Source organism: Gastrolobium bilobum, unplaced genomic scaffold, assembly GCF_033153095.1.
Source record: "Gastrolobium bilobum isolate Gb01-03AN ecotype WA unplaced genomic scaffold, APGP_CSIRO_Gbil_v1 utg5409, whole genome shotgun sequence".
Taxonomy (NCBI): domain Eukaryota; kingdom Viridiplantae; phylum Streptophyta; class Magnoliopsida; order Fabales; family Fabaceae; genus Gastrolobium; species Gastrolobium bilobum.
In genome coordinates this window covers 97,277-114,081 of record NW_026897097.1, presented here as the reverse complement: position 1 = coordinate 114,081, position 16,805 = coordinate 97,277, and the positions used below count along the sequence as shown (strand labels likewise).

At 41.2% G+C, this 16,805-nt stretch overlaps 1 non-coding gene across 1 annotated transcript; it reads left to right on the top strand.

Annotated features, from left to right (window-relative positions):
* Window positions 1–8,812: 8,812 nt before the first annotated feature.
* On the top strand, window positions 8,813–8,919 carry LOC133304121 (small nucleolar RNA R71). Its single transcript, XR_009750570.1, has one exon. It is a non-coding gene; the product is annotated as a small nucleolar RNA R71 (small nucleolar RNA).
* Window positions 8,920–16,805: the final 7,886 nt, after the last annotated feature.

Here is a 16,805-nt window from a genome sequence, read left to right as displayed (position 1 = left end):
TTGATGATATTTCTCATATAAACAGATTGTGATTGTGCTGTTTGTGGGTCCTGAGCTTGTACGGACTCTTGGCTTGGATAGTTAGCTTGCAAGGTAAGCTTTCGTGTCCTCGGTTTAGCCATGTTGTGGTTCCACCATGTCCCTTGGGGGTATGGTTATATGCATGTTGTGTTACATGCTTTGAATATTTGAAATGCTGTTGAGCTTTATGTGTAATGGCTTTTAGTATGCATGTGTTGTTCCATCTTGACGGTAAGCCTGAGTATGTGGCGTCATACAAGACGGTGATCCGGGGTGGATGCAAGTGGCGTCTTGCACTATGTGTGGATATTAGACGTGTGTAAATCCTGCATTTCTCTGGCCAGTAGAATAGAATTGACACATATGACATGATTATCTTCTGCATTGCACTATTTTAGAACTGATGATGATAAACTGCTTTTGAACTTATATTGCACATGTAAGTGAGCTTGGGGTGGAAGATCCTTGAGGACCCCTTGCCTTACTGAGATTTCTTGTTTAGAGATCTCACCTCACGTTTGGGGAATGCTTATTTCAGGTTCAGGTAGTATGGCGACTGATGTCTCTGGTGGCAGGAGGCCAGAGCTTAGTTGATGTTTTGTACTGTTCATATTATGCTGGCATGACTGGATTGGATGTTGTTTATGTTTTCCGCTCTTATCTTTATGTTGTTGTTGAGTTGAGACTTATGTTGGGCTTTGTTGCCTTATTTGGGGTGAGCATGGGAGTTGTCCATGCCACCATGTTGTTAGTACTTTTGATTTGATTTGTATAAACTGCTAGTTGGTTCGGTCTACGTGTTGTAGCTCCGTGACTAGAGACATACGTATGTTATTTTATTTAAGGAGGTATTTCAGTTAGCTATTTTATTGCAATTACATACAGGCGATGTTTTATTAATTGATTAATAAGCAAGTTGGTAATGTTAATGACTTCATAATTGAAAAAAAAAAATATTCCGCATTTTTAATTAAGCGCAGCTTAATACGATAGTATCATAACATTACCGGATATATACGGGGTGTTACAACGACCATATGACATTTTTCAAATCTGAAATTTAATTTTTTCAGGACCCTTCCAATTCCAAATTCTGTTCCAAAGGAAGGCGGGGGAAAGATCATTAAACTCCATAATTTTGGAATAAGCATGCTTGACTAATGAAGATGAGGGGTTTTTATCCAACCAAGAGAGGCAGTCCCTACCAGCTACAGCTGAAGGAGGAGGGATTGCAGTGATTCTATTCATCACTGATTGGTCAAAGAAACTAGATAGCAGGTTAAAGTTCTAGTTCCCTGAATCTTTACTGATGCAGTCCACCACCATATCATTCAGCAAGAGGGGATGAAGAGGCTGAGTAGCAACATTCAGGAGTTTAGGAATGCCTCTAATCCAATTGTCCATCCAGAAGTTAACTTTTTGCCCATCTCCAATTTCCCAAGATAGCCCTTTAAGAAAATTAGGCCAGATTTTGCAGAGATTTTTCCAAAGGCTAGAATCATAAGGTTTGCTAACAGAAGTACAGTGCAAATCCCTATTTCTGCCATATTTAGCTAGCATAACTTGGACCCACAGCTGAGAGGGGGAATTAATTACGGACCAAGCTAGTTTATGGAGAAAGGCTTCATTTTGGTACTTGAGCACAGGAAGGCCGAGACCACCAACCTGTTTAGGAGAGCAAATTTTCTCCTAAGAGATAAGATGGATTTTTCTCTTCAAAACAGTATCTCCCCAAATGAAACTTCTCTAGAGCTTCTCAATTTCATCACAAATGCCAAAGGGATTTCACCATTGTGCATATGGAACATTGGGATGGAAGAGATGACAGACTTAGCAAGAGTCACTCTCCTTGCCATAGAAAGATTTTGTTTAGACCAGCCATTTAATCTGCTATGTACTTTCTCCATAATGTCACTGAACAAATTTTTGTTGACTCTTCCATGTTTCATCATAGTCCCCAACTGATGTGCCTCTGGCAAGTGTAGTTTTCTGTGTTAAAATTGATAATAATTGAATCATAAAAGAGCAACTTAATTACATCTTTGCTAATTATATTGATTCTTTCTTTTCAATTATATTTCTCACCATCGGTTGTGTTTTTACAGGAAAAAGAAGTGAAAACTATAAAAGCCTGTTGACTCAGAACAGCGCCGGATTGGAAAGGTTGCATAGTACAAAAGACAGAGACTTGGCGCAAATTGGCGCCAAAATGGCGCACACCCGCGCCAGATCACAAACTTTGCAACAGAGAATTTTGAGTGGCGCTCAGTGGCACCAAAGTGGCGCCAAATGGCGCCACATTCATTACCATTTCATGGCGCCAACAGGCACCCAAATGCGCAAGGAAGTGGTGCCACTAGGCGCCCAAAGTGAAGGAAAGTTGGCGCCAAGTGGCGCCCAAAAAGCAAAGAGGTGGCGCCAACTGGCGCCAGTTTACGTACAATTGGTTCCGATTTTTTTAATTAAGACAGAAGCTCCGCGCGAAGTGGCGCCACACCGGCGCCAACTGGCGCCGGGTTGCGGGAAATTGTACCGTGCTGTTATGAGGGTATTTTTGGAAGGAAGAAAAGAGGATTATAAATAGGATCCATATGACAGAATTAGGATTCAGACCTATTCTTTTGAAGGGAGACGACGGCAGAGCTCCGAGGGGATTCCTGGGATCAAGTTCTTCTTCTCTTTTGTCCTTAATTTTATACTTTTGAATATTGGATTAGTTTTACCCATGATTATGGTTGGCTAGTTATCTTTTATTGTAGTTAGGGTCACGAGCCCTATGTGAACCCTTGTTACGATGGATTGATTTAGTTTTACTCATTTATATAATTATTTTTGTCTCTACCTTGTGCGTATTTTCTATTTTCTTTATTAGAAGTGATCAATCTGATAGTTGAGAATAGTTTGAGGGTTAGAACCCTAGATAGGAATATTGAGGTTTTGATCTTGAAAGGGGGTAGGATAACAATTGGTATGCATGCTAGGAATTGATGTGTATTTAATTGCGGATGCTTAAATTATTGCGTTCATTGCTTAATACCATGAGGAACATTGCAAGGAATTGGGGTTCCAATTGGGGAGTAAAGGGTTAACCTTGCAAGGAATTGAGGGTTAACTAATAAATATTCTTAGATAATAATTTATCCGAGTAATTATATGAATAAGTATTGTGATTCAATCCAAAGTAAGAAGTGGGGATTATAAGGTGAGTGCGCTCTAGCTACAATGTTTTTCTCATATTTTTAAAATCAATTCTCATTGTTATTATTTTATTTCTCTTAAATAAAAATTCAAAAACAAGTCTTTACTTTTATTTCTTATTGTTACTCAAAATCAATTCGTAATTTTTCCAAACAACAAATTGAGTTTTCCAACTTAAGGGGACTGGTTATTGTAGTACTTGGTTTACAATCCCTGTGGAGACGATACTCTACTTACTTTCAATATTACTTGTGTGATCGGTATACTTGCCGGAGAGCATCACCAACTATCTGCCCAAATTTTTCGTAGTAACAAAGCCACACAAATCAACAATTTTACCAGCAAGGGTGTCATTCACATTTTTTGAAAAAAAAAATGTTGGATTTCCCATTGTTATCCTTTTGGCCTGAAATAGCACCAAAGAGATTCAAGCACTCTATCACTTTAGCAATCTGACTTTCAGAAGCTTCAGCAAACAATAAAAGATCATCAGCAAAAAGAAGATGAGATATCTTAGGCCCACCCTTACCTGCTGCCATAGGGGTCCATTTTTTGTTATCCACCGCATCAGCTATAATGTTGGAAAGCTTCTCCATGCAAAGCACAAAGATATAGGGAGACATTGGATCACCTTGTCTAAGCCCTCTACTAGGAATAATAGAGCCATCTTTACCACCATTCCAAAGAATTTCAAGCTCGGTTGAAGAAATACAATTCAGGATGATGTTTACCAAATCCAAGGGGACATTGATTTCTTCCAGAAAATTCCTAATGAAGCTCTAAGACATACGGTTATAAGCCTTTTCCAAATCAATCTTTATAGCAACGCTTACCTCTCATTCTCCTCACATAATGTATCATTTCTTAGGCAATAATGATGTTTTCTTGAATATGTCTCTTAGAGACAAAACTGACCTGATAAGGGGAGATAATTTTATGCAAAATAGGATTCAGTTTATTTACCGCCAGCTTGCTGATACCTTTGTAGAGGACATAGCACAGGGTAATAGGCCTAAATTGGGCCACTTTCTCAGGTTTGGCAACCTTAGGGATGAGAACCAACAAGGTTTTGTTGATAGCTTCCAAGTTGGAGGGGTTCTTCCAGAAATCATGAATAGAAGCCATGGTTTGACCACCAATAAGATCCTTATTCCTCTGGTAGAAGTAAGCAGGAGACCCATTCGGTGATAGCAAGGGTGAGATCTTCCACGTTCACAAATTTCACTGAGTAGAACTCATTTCCCAGGTCAGCAACAGTGATTGTTCCCGTCTTTGCCAAAAAAAGTTCCAGCTTTTTTGTAACGCCTGGCCGCTTCAATAATCAACGATTATCCCCACATACTAACACGAGACTTTTCAGTGTGCTTTTTCTTCACTCGAACACTTCTTGGGCAAACTTCCCAAGAGGTCACCCATCCCAGAATTGCTCCAAGTCAAGCACGCTCAAGCACAAGCCACCTACCTTTGATGGGTCTTATGACCTATTGCTGCGGCGAGATGGCTACATGCGTTGGACAAGATCTTCCGGGTCATGCAGTGTACTGATCCGCAGAAGCTGATGTTCTCCACATACATGTTGGAGGGTGATGCCCATGAGTGGTCGATGAACACCTCTCACACTTTTGGGATGCAGGATCATGTTATGACATAGCCATTCTTCGAGGATTGCTTTATGGGTCGGTACTTCCCTTATGATGCGCAGGAGAGGAAGCAGGGGGAGTTCGACAGGTTGGTGCAGGGCTCGTTGTCTATTGACGAGTACCTGGCAAAGTTTAATGAGCTGGTGAAGTTTGCACACTTTCGGATGGCTATGCCTACTCCGACCTTTTTGGCTGCTAAGTTTCGTAGGGGACTTAGCGAGGAGATAGCGGTTCCTCTTGCTAGAGCGACTTCGAGAGACTTCGGGACACTTGTGCAGCATTGTCGGGACATCGAGGATGTCTGCATTACGAGTAAGGCCAAGATTGCTGAGACCAAGGGAACGAGTAGTTCCACTTCCTGGAAAGACAGGAAGTTTGCTGGAAAGGGCAAAGGGAAGCAGTTTGCGGCTAGGCAGGCGCCTGGTCAGTTCAAGAGGGCTTCTTCGCAGCAGAGAGGTTTTGCTAGGCCTCCTTCCACTCCTAGGTGTTCAAGGTTTGGGAAGGAGCATGCATGACGTTGTGCTACTGGGCAGCTAATCTGTTTTCACTGTGGCAAGGAGGGCCACTACTCTAGAGATTGTCCGTCGTCGACGGCGAGAGCTGCTGCAGTTCAGGCAGTTCCACTACAGATGGTACCCCTTCCACCTACTTCGGCACCTGCAGTCCCACCTGCTACTGGGCGTGTGTACACCTTAGTTCGCCAGCAGTCGGACCGAGCTCCAAACCTTGTTAGAGGTACTATCTCCATTGGTGGATTTGTTATTGATGCTTTGTTTGATTCCGGGGCTACGCATTCCTTTATTGCTACCCCGATTGCTGTGGGGCTTGAATTGCCCAGTGCTGTGCTTTCTCCACCGTTGTGGGTGACCACCGCCACCAGAGAAAAGTGTGATTCTACCACTGTTCATCGCGATGTAGCGTTTCAGTGGGATGGCCGTGAGTTCTCGGTTGATCTGATAGGATTGCCAATGGCCAACTTGGAGATTATTCTGGGCATGGATTGGTTGTCTAGAAATTGTGTGATGATTGACTGTTGTGCCAAGCGAGTGGTGATGTCTCCATATGATTTCGCAGCAAGTTCCTCGCCATATATTTCATTGCTTGTGGGAATGTCAGAAAATGTAGAGTCTGAGTTGCTTGGGGACGTCTCCTTTGCAGCTGGTTTTGGTGCTGACTTCCTTCCAATCTTCAACCTTTTTGCTAAAGGCTCACTCTCCTCCTCCTGGTCAGAGAGGGTGATAGGCTTTGCAGAGGATGCTCCCTCTGGCCTATTGCTGTTGAGGACCTTCTTTATCCTCTGACTTGAACGTTCCCCTTTTCTTGGGGGAGGTTTGGCAGGAGATTTCTTCTTGCCATGTTTGCCATCAGTAGCAACAGGGGCATCCTTCTTCACCTTGGTAGGAGGAGGGATGGTTCTTCTGGCCGGAATGTGGCCAGAGGAGGAGGATTTTTTAGGAGTGGTCTTCTTCAGTGAGGCCACAGGTGTTTCCTCCTCACTACCCCTGGTGGGGGAACGTCTGAGATTGGCAGGATAGGTTGGGTGGTGTCAATGTAGGTTCTTTTAAGACTGTTCCAGGTCTTAGCATCAAGGATAGATGCCACCTTCGTGGTGTCATCTGGGTGTTGCTCTACACCAGCTCTCATACAGAGTTTGGCGATGAGGCAGGGGAGGAAGACCTTAGTCTTCCTTGTGTCCCTCTGCAAGCTGTTGTAGATGAGGGTTACTGCATCAAAAGGGATGTGCTTGATGATGCGGTAAATTTGAACTTGAAGTCCCCAGCTAGCAGAGGCTTCATGAGAGGTGGGGGTGATGTTAAAGTTGGCAAACAGTGCCCCGAACCTAGCTATGTCCTTCATGCTCCCCTTGCAGAGGGACCCTTTGTAGTAGTTGGGATTGTCCAGGGCTACTGTTTGCTTCAGATCCTTCTGAAATTTGTACACCTCCCTACTATCCAAATACTCTTGGTATGGACAGTTGGTGACAGAGAGAAGATGGAGTACTTCCTGGACATCAGCTGGGGAAAATGATACTTGTTTTCCCCTCACTGTGACCACATCAGGTGCCTCCTCTTCGGGCAACCTCCTTGTCTGGTATAGGAATTCTGCCACCCAGTTCAAGTTCAACTCACGGTCATCAGTGGCGAAAAGCAACCACCGAAGTTTGTCCAGTGATTTCTTCACAAATGGAGGCAGAACCACTTTGTCCTGATGCAGAGAAATGTTCCTTTCTGGGTACAGAATGATGGTGGGTTCAATGAGCTCTGGTTCTTCGCCACGGTTGGCTACATGGGTCACTTTAAATGAAAGCTTAGTCATTTTGTTCAGAAAGGGAGTTAGGGCACAAAGGCAGGAGGGATAAAAGGGTTCTGAGTTGAATGGAAGTAGTAGAACTCGAAGAAATCAGAGATCAAGTTTAAATAGACTGTGAAGGAGAAAATGAAAGGTTTTTGAGACATGAAGGTTAAAGAGAGGAGGTTGAAAAGGTAGTGGAATGGGGACGTTACAGAACGAGTGGTCAGCAGTAGGTGACCAGTGAGAAGATAGAACAGTTTAGGTCAGGACGTGGGAGAGAGGGAAAAGGAAAGGGTGCAGTTGTCTTAATGGTTGAGGAGACAGTTGCTTTTTCTGCGCGCGTTTCCAAGATTTGCAATGAATGCAAATTTGATATGGCTGCGTATCTTTTTAAGTGACTCAGCAGGGACAGGTGTCCCATTCACTCTTATCTCCTAACCTAGGGAACGTTTCCTTTGTCTTTTCCTTACTAATAAATAAATAACTAACTGAAATAAATAATAAGAAAACATGCAATAGTGAGTACTAAATAAGGAAAAGGAAACGTACTAACCTATCACCTATTATTTAATAAATCTAAATGAACATGTAACAAAACATTTAATTATATCTATATGTATATATATATATATATATATATATATATATATATATATTATATTATATATATTGGGATTGTGTGGTCAAGGACCACCCCAAAACTACGTTCCTGGAACGGAACGTAGACGTTCCCTCCTTTTTGGGAGCGATGTGGTTATGGATAACCACCCCAAAACTTTGCTCTTTGTCAGAGAGCAAATGTATCTACTGGGTTGCCTCCCAGTCAGCGCTTAGTTTAATGTCTTTAGCTAGACATGGTACTTACCTCTCAAGGTGTTTCAGAAATGGTAGAGGGGACCTCAGTGTCCCCTGGTAGTGATCCTGGTGTTCTGGTTTGAAGTTTGGCAACAATCTGCCCCAGATGGAACTCAATGTTCCTGACCACTGCATCATTCCTGGTGAGATATTCCTTGACATAATTTTCCAGGGTGTTGATGCGTTGGTCATCTCTGTGGAACGGAACGTAGTTGTTTCTTCTTTGTTCAGACGTTCCACTGCTGCTACCTTGCTGATACTGCTGCTGATTGTTGTTGAATGGTCTCTGGTTAATGGGTGGCCTCCATTGGGTGTTGTGGTTCTGATCCTTAATGATAGTTCCTCTAGGGCTTGAATGTGTATTTCGTTCTGCTTGTTGATTATCTCTGGTGAAGTTCCTATTGCCAAAATTTTCTGCATAACACACCAATGCAGTGGATGGGCAGTCTGTTGAGTCATGAAGGTCACCACAGGCTGAGCATGATTCTGTTTCAGTTGCTGTGAGTTGTAAGACTTCCATTCTTAGTGTTGTTTGGTTAGCTCTCAGGTTCTTCACTTCATTCATGAGTGATGCCAGCTGGGCTTCCATGGCTGTTTGTTTATCCAGTTCTAGCATGCCTGGCTTCCTCACTGGGCTCACTCTGTCTATTGGCCATTGGAGACATCTTTCAGCAGTCCCTTCTATGATTTCGTATCTTGATTCAAGTGTTCCTGTAAAGAAATATCCTCCTACAGCAAAATCTAGGTGAGATTGAGAAGTATGGTCAAGTCCTTTATAGAAACATTGTAACACTTCCCAACTCTCTAACCCATGGTTTGGACATTTTCTTATGATGTCCTTGTATCTCTCCTATGCTTCACAAAGATTTTCTCCATAAAACATTCTGAAGTTAGAGATTTCAGCTCTAACATCAGCTTGTCAAGACATTGGGAGAAACCTCTCTATGAACTTGTTAGAGAGTTCTTCCCATGTGTGGATTGATCCAGGGGTGAGAGTTTTCATCCATGTTTTAGCTTTTAAGCCCAAGGAGTGAGGGAACAACCTCATTCTCATGCTCTCCTCTGTTACACCCTCAGCTTTAAAATTATCACAAATATCTTGGAATGTTGTGAGGTGTGTGTAAGGATCTTCTGCAAGGAGTCCATTGAAGACCCCTGCTTCCCTAATCATGTGGAACATGATAGGTTTTAGTTCAAAATTTGGTGCTACAGGGGGAAGGATTACTCCCCTATCTGGTCTGTTCTTGAAAGGAGCAGCCACAGTTCTGAAGTTCTGTTCAGGGGGAACCTCTTCATTGTTATTATTATGATCAACTATGTTTTCAGGAAATCCTTCTCTGAGGTTCCTTCTTCTCCTATGGAGTGTGCGTTCTGGCTCAGGATCAAAGAGAAACTCAGGTACTTCAATGGAGTGGTTAGAGTCTGTTTCGAACTCTTCACTCATAAACCAATAGCACATGGTATATATATATATATGCACAGCAGATTCAGTGATAAAGAGAAAAAAATATAAAAGTAAAGTCAGATATACAGTATATGTGTTAGAAAACAATGATAAGAACAATAGTTAGTGTTTCTATCCCTGGCAACAGCGCCAAAAACTTGTTGGGTGGTTTGTTGATGGTGGAAAAATATAAGTTTTGATAAGGGACGTTCCTCTGTTCTTGCAGAACACAGATTCGTCCTTAGTTCCAACCCAAGTGCGCCAGTGCATACATCAAGTAATAAAGGGGGTATTAATGCCCAAATTATCGTTCCCATGAGGATAGAGTGCTAATTATTGTTTTATCACTGTTTATAAAGAGTGAAAATGAGAAGAAAAGTTAGTAAATGAACTGTCGGGTCAAACGTTCCCTACTGTCTTGACAATGTTCCTCAGGAACAGTAGGTTCAATCTGATGGCAAACAGTTACTCGTTGCGTTATGTATGTGATCCTTCCTGTTTAGAAGAAGGTGAGATAACAACCATTGGAGTTTTTATAAGTACTAAATGAAATAAAATAAAACTACTAAAACAGAAATAACTATAATCAAGAGACAACAGGGTGGTGGTTAAAACAGTTTAACAGAAGGAACGGATTCACTGCTTCACTCTTAAAGGGGCTGTTTTCTCTGCTCAAGATTTAGCACCTTTTGGCTTTGTCCCAGTTTCTTTGTCTGCCAACTCTGATTCCTCAGCTCATGGTCTAGATGGCTCACAAGTTTCCATATTCCTATAGCTCCCTTGACTCCAACAGGTATTTAGTTCAGAACCTTAAAATGGACGAGTTGGCCCCTTATTTCTAAGGTGACCAGTAGCGTTTTTGCCATGACATCTACCTTCCCCTAATGGCTAAGCTGTCTGAAATCCCTTCCTTATGGAAGTTCCTTTCTCAGTATGTACCCAATTTTCATTGGCGCACAATGAATATAGCTTACTTAGCCAAAGAAATACAAAAAGCTTCGGTCAAGAGTTTTGAAAACAGTTTTTTAAGAGTTTCACAGTTTACCTGTTCCACAGATAGTTCAGCTCATGGTTGATAGTTTAAACATAATTATTCTCAACTGAGATCACATAGACCCGAGATTCAGTCAAGAGATAACGATTGGAATGAAGATAAAAACTCATATATTAATTTAAAAGACAGTTTACAAAAAGAAACAGAAAATGGAGAAAGTTGGGTATTTGCTCGTGAGGAGTCTTGATGGTTGTTTACAGAGAATAGAAAAAGGGTTGTCACTTAACTACAGTTACAACTGAAAATTAAACTAAGTTACTAACTACTCCTAAGTGATCTCTTCCTTTCGGACTGCAAACCCTCCAGGATTCTATGATATTTTTGTGTGAGGGTGGTTCTATTTATAGCTGGAAGAGGAGTGGCAAGATTGTAATTCCCTTGGAGCTAGTTGCTTCAATGAGGGGACGGGACGGTAGCAGCAGAGTGTGAAGCTTGCGTGAATTGCTGAATGGAACAGGGTTTGGTAATGATTAGCCGTTGTTTGCAGACCTTCCCATGTTTTGCTTCTGTTTTCAGCCAATGAGAACTTTTGATTCTCTACTCTTCACGTTTCCAGCTGCTCAGTTGGTGCACCGCCTTGCTTTTTAGAAGTCTTTAACTCTACGTTACCTGCAAAGTGTACATAAGCATTAAATGAATGGAGCAGGCGCATTAAATACGTCTCAGTCCGTTCCCCTTTAATATATTTTAAAGGAATACGTTACCATCCGTTCCCCCACTGTGTTTTTGTCACAAATGTGTAAAACAAGTTATTTTCATGCTGAAGTTGCTCATCAGATGAGGGAACGTATGGTATTTTGCCATCAAAATAGGCTTAGATGGGAATGAATTTACGTCCCATCAATAGGTACCTGTCATTGGTGGAGTTTTCGTACAACAACAGTTTCCATGCTAGCCTGGGCGTGGCACCCTACGAGGCGTTGTATGGTAAGAGATGTCGGACTCCTACCTGCTGGTCTGAGGTTGAAGATAAGGAGTTATTTGGCTTGGACTTTGCCCAAGATACTACCCAGCAGATCCAGATGATCAGAGAGAAACTGAAGCAGGCGCAGAATCGCCAGAAGAGCTACTACAATGTCAAGCATCGTCCACTGGAGTTCAGTGAGGGTGAGCACGTGTTTGTGAGACTTTCACTTGTCACTGGTGTTGGTCGGGCCCTCGGAGTAAGGAAGCTGAGCCCGTGATTTATTGGGCCATACCAGATCCTTGGTAGAGTAGGACCAGTTGCCTACCGGCTTGCCTTGCCTCCGAACTTGGCCAACATCCACGACGTGTTTCACGTGTCTCAGCTTTGGAAGTACATAGTAGATCCTTCGCACGTGGTGCAACCGGATGATGTGGAAGTTCGGGAGAACTTGAAAACTCCCGTCGAACCACTTAAGATTCTCGATCGTGGCGAGAAGCAGCTGAGGAGCAAAATCATTCCGATGGTCAAAGCGCAGTGGACCGGAAGAACTCCTGAGGAGTGTACTTGGGAGCGAGAGGATGAGCTTCTCCGACAGTATCCCGACTTTCGAGACAGGTGTATTCTGATTTTGAGGACAGAATCCTAAAAAGGTGGGGTAAATGTAAGAACCTGCACCGTTAATTAAGGAAGTTAATTAACTAATTATGTGAAATTAGGAAATGAATCCATAATTGATCCTAATAATTATGAGAAGGCTTAAATAATTATGATAAGTGATTAATAATGTTGAAAGTGACTTTTCTGACGAAAAGTGCAGATATTAGTTTTGCTACTCGGTATAAATGCGTACCGATGAAGTATCCTGAAAAATTATGAAAAGTGTGTATATGTCACTAGAATAATATATAGGACTTGTAAAACAAGTTTCAAGTTAAAATAATGAGAACTGGTGCCAGAACTGATACTGGCTATGGAAAAGCGCGTACCAAAAATATGCTGCGAAAAAGAAAATAAAAATATGATAAATCTTAGAAAAATGTCTAGGTTCAGAATCCCAAATTTGAGATTAAAATGCTAAGCGTAGCTATTATTGTTAATATTGTGTGATTAATTAAGTGGACCTATGTATACACTAGGGCACAATGCCCTAGGTCAGAATTCAAACACTCCCACGTAGAGTTGCTGGTGCTATTTGGAGCTACCACCCTTCATTACACTATTCCATTGCTTTCTTCTCTTGAAACCAACCAAGTCTTAGCCTTTTCTCTTGATTCTTCCTCTTCCATCTTATGTGCACTTGAGAGTATACATTGTGAGGGAGAAAGGCACAATTTTGCTGAGTGTAGCTTCTGAGTTGTGTTGCTTGGGGCTGAGTTTGTGAACTACCTTGATGGAGGCTTTGTTCATGTCTTTTGTGGTGCCAAGAAGTGATCTTTTGACTTAAAGGACCGAGCTTGGTGGTCAAATTCGTGTCTTTTAATAGTCAGAACCTTGGTGTGTAGTTGGAGACCTCTTTGCTGTCTCATTTTCGGAGTTGTGAGCCTTAGAGGTATACCATGATCATAGCTTTGTGTTTTTGAGGTTTTAAGCTTGTTTAATCGATTAAAAAATAAAACTTGGATCATTTGAGTAAAGGAATGTGTTTCTGAGTTCTTAACATGTTAATGAATATCTGTTTATGCAGTTGTCTGTTCGAATTTCTGCATTCTGTTGGAGAAGTATTCGAATACTTTTCGTGTAGTATTCGAATACTTGTCCTCTGGTAGTCGAATACTCCTTGCTGGAGTATTGGGATACTTTTCTGAGAAGAAAAGTATTCAGATACCTTTGAAGAAGTATTCGAATACTGGAGAGTATTCGAATACATGGAGTTTTGGTATTCGGATACTGTGGTATTCGGATACTTGGGGTGTTGGTATTCGAATACCTTGTGGTATTCGAATACTGGAGTGAAAGTAATCGAATACTTTCTGGAGAGTTGGAGTATTCGAATAATAATCGTTAGGGTTGGCAAAATGGGCCAACCCGACCCGACCCACATTCAACCCGAAAAATGAGCCGGGTTAGGGTTGGCTAAAAAAAAAATGAGCCAGAAAACCCAACCCATCCCGACCCGAGTCGGGTTAGGGTAGGCTCGCGGGTTGGCTCAAAAATATGGCTCATGGGTTGACTTGAAAAAATAGCTCACGAGTTGGCTCGAAAATAGGCTCGCGGGTTGGCTCGTTTTCAGCCTATTTAAATGGCCCTGTAGTATTAATGCACCAGCTATGTGGCTTCCATTAGCTTAAACAAAGGGTTATAAAATAAGAAATAAAAGCAAAATATTTTAGTTTCGAATTTTCTTCACAACAAATTTGCATCAACATCCAGAAACAAACAGAACCACTTGCTACCAAGTGGGTAAGATATTTGAACCAAACAGAGCCGGCACAGCCTAATAATATAAAGATGGCAGGGATATGAGAAGATTAGGGACTTAGGTTTAGTGAAGGAAGAAAAATGATGACAACATGTGTGGATTTTGTCCATTTTATATATTATATTTTGTATTTTTTTATAAAATAAAAATAAAAAACTCAACCCGCGAGCTGGCTCGTTTGACCCGTGAATTGGCTCGTTTTTTCACGGGTTGAAACGAGTTAGGTTGGCTCGGGTTGGCAGCTCATTTTTGCCAACCCAACCCGGCTCATTTTTGGCGGGTTACGAGCCAACTCGTCGTTTTTGCCAACCCTACTAATCGTGTAGTATTCAAATACCTCCTGCAGAAACAACATGAAATGAGTTTAAATGAGTAAGAAAGCCTTAATCACTTAATGTAACCTTGGTAAATGGTTATTGATGTTTATTACTGTATAAACAGATTGTGATTGTGCTATTTGTGGGCTTTGAGCTAGTGCGGACTCTTGGCTTGGATTGTTAGCTTGCAAGGTAAGCTTTCGTGTCCTCGGTTTAGCCATTGTGTGGTTCCACCATACCCCATGGGGGAATGGTTTATATGCATGATGTGTTTACATGCTTTGATATTTGAAAATGTTGTTGGCTTTATGTGCAATGGCTTTTAATATGTATGTGTTGTTCCACTTAAACGGTAAGCCTGAGTATGTGGCGTCATACAAGACGGTGGCACTGTGGGTGGGTGCAAGTGGCGTCTTGCACTAGTGTGGGTAATAGACGTATTCCTGCATTTCTCTGGCCAGTAGATTAGTTATAACACACATGACATGATTATCTGCTGCATTGCACTATTTTGGAACTTATATTGTTTAACTGTTTTTGGAACTTATATTGCACATGTAAGTGAGCTTGGGGTGGAAGATCATTGAGGACCACTTGTCTTACTGAGATTTCTGTTTAGAGATCTCACCCTACGTTTGGGGCGCTTATTTCAGGTTCAGGTAACCTAGGGGTTGAGACCTCTAGCGGCAGGAGGCTGGAGCTTAGTTGATTGATGTTTATCTGCTTATGCTGACTATGCTTGGATGCTGGTTTATGTCTGTTGATATCATGCTTATAGCTTCATTTGATGTTATTGTTGAGACTCTGTTGGTTATGCTGCTATTTGGTGAGCATGGGGATTGTCCATGCCACTTTGACTTGACTTTATGATTTTTAGTTTTGAGTAGTATTAATGTATCAGGATATTGTTGGGACTACATGTTGTAGATCTGTGACTTAGTTACTCACTTATTTATCTATTGAGGTATTTCTGTTAGCTGTCTTTTGCAATTTACATACAGGCGATGTTTTTATAAAAGTGATTAAGTAATCAACTTGGCTAAGTATAATGACGTCATAATTGAAAAGAAAAAGATATTCCGCATTTTTTAATTAAGCGTGGCTTAATACGATGACATGTTAACAAATCGGGTATACACGGGGTGTTACATTTTTCTTCATGAAGCTTACTCCCACTTTTTTTCCCAATAGTTTTACAATGAGGGCATTTTGCCAAGGTTTCCTCATCCTTTCTTTTGATTCTTTTGTAGATTTGATGGTGAAGCAGCCATCTTCCTCGACAACCATTTGGAACCCCCAATCTGTGACTGCACCCTCCATCGGATCTAGGGGTACATTTATCTCCTCCCCTGAACCCCCATTTTCAGCTCCAATAACTTGAACCCAAGTTTTTGGTTTCCCATTTGGCCGATCCTCTTTTGGGAAGCCTAGGTTCGCTCCACGGTTAGCACCAACTGAAGAGTACTCCTCGCCGTCTTTGGTCCGCTTTACACTTTTTCTGGACCCAGAAGAGTCATCATCATTATTACCTTTCAGATCTTCCATGAGAAAGAAGAAGAGAATCGAAGACAAACGAAAACACGATATGCCCTAGCAAAGAGGAAAAAAGGGCTCGCGTGTATCAGACGCACACCTAACCCATATTAATTCCTTTTTGAAGATTTAGAAGACCTTGGAAAAGGACCCTTTTGAGGGATAAATCTGGATCAGGGAAGTTCCAGCTAAAATACAGTAATGCATAATTTCTGGAACATCCATGATTCAAGAATCCTAGATACTTCAAATTTGTATTAATCCTTTTATCACTATTGTTAATTAGTTCTGAATATTACAAAGTTTATAATTTTTAGTTTGAAAATTAATAGTGTACAAGTTCAAGAAATAAAAATAGAGAATAAAGAGAAATTAAATCAACCGTTCCGAGAGAATGATTCTAAACATCTGATCTATACTACCCAACATTTGATACATTGGCTTTTTTTTGGTTCGTGGGAAAGAGGGATAGGGTAAATTATTTTACAATGTTTGGTATGAGGAAGAGTTAAAATTTGGCTGGAAAAATTTTGTTTCCAGGGATTTATTTTACATTGCCGATTCCGAAGTTAGAATACCATCCAAGATATGGTATTATTTTTTTCTCATGCCCTGGGAAAACAGTCACACTTTTGTCGGACTAAAATACCATCGTCAGCCTTGGCTTCATCAGTACTTGGACAACTATCAGAGATATGAAAAAATTTCCAAGCTTTTTTTTTCTCCGACGATATAGTGTGAAGGTCAAACACCTATTACTGATATTGCAATTACAGACACAAATATGCCAACAATAACTCATGTGGCTTGCACTGAGTTCCATTGCAAGGTAACTTAACGTTTGCAGTTTCTGAGATATCTCTTGTTAGTGCTCCATAAGGTTCAGGTTTGCTGAAATTGACATGATCTGAAGCATTGCAAGTTTTCCAGGATAAAAACTCAACTCCACATAACCCTAGATTGTGTTCATACAAAAAACTATATTTTGTAAAAGAGTCCTTCTTTGCGCACTGGTCTTCTATTATTTTTTAAATCGTTTCAAAAGTCAAATATTACGAGGATAGTTTCGTAAATTTTTATTATATTTCCAGTAATATTTTATCATCAACCAAACATATATTCAAG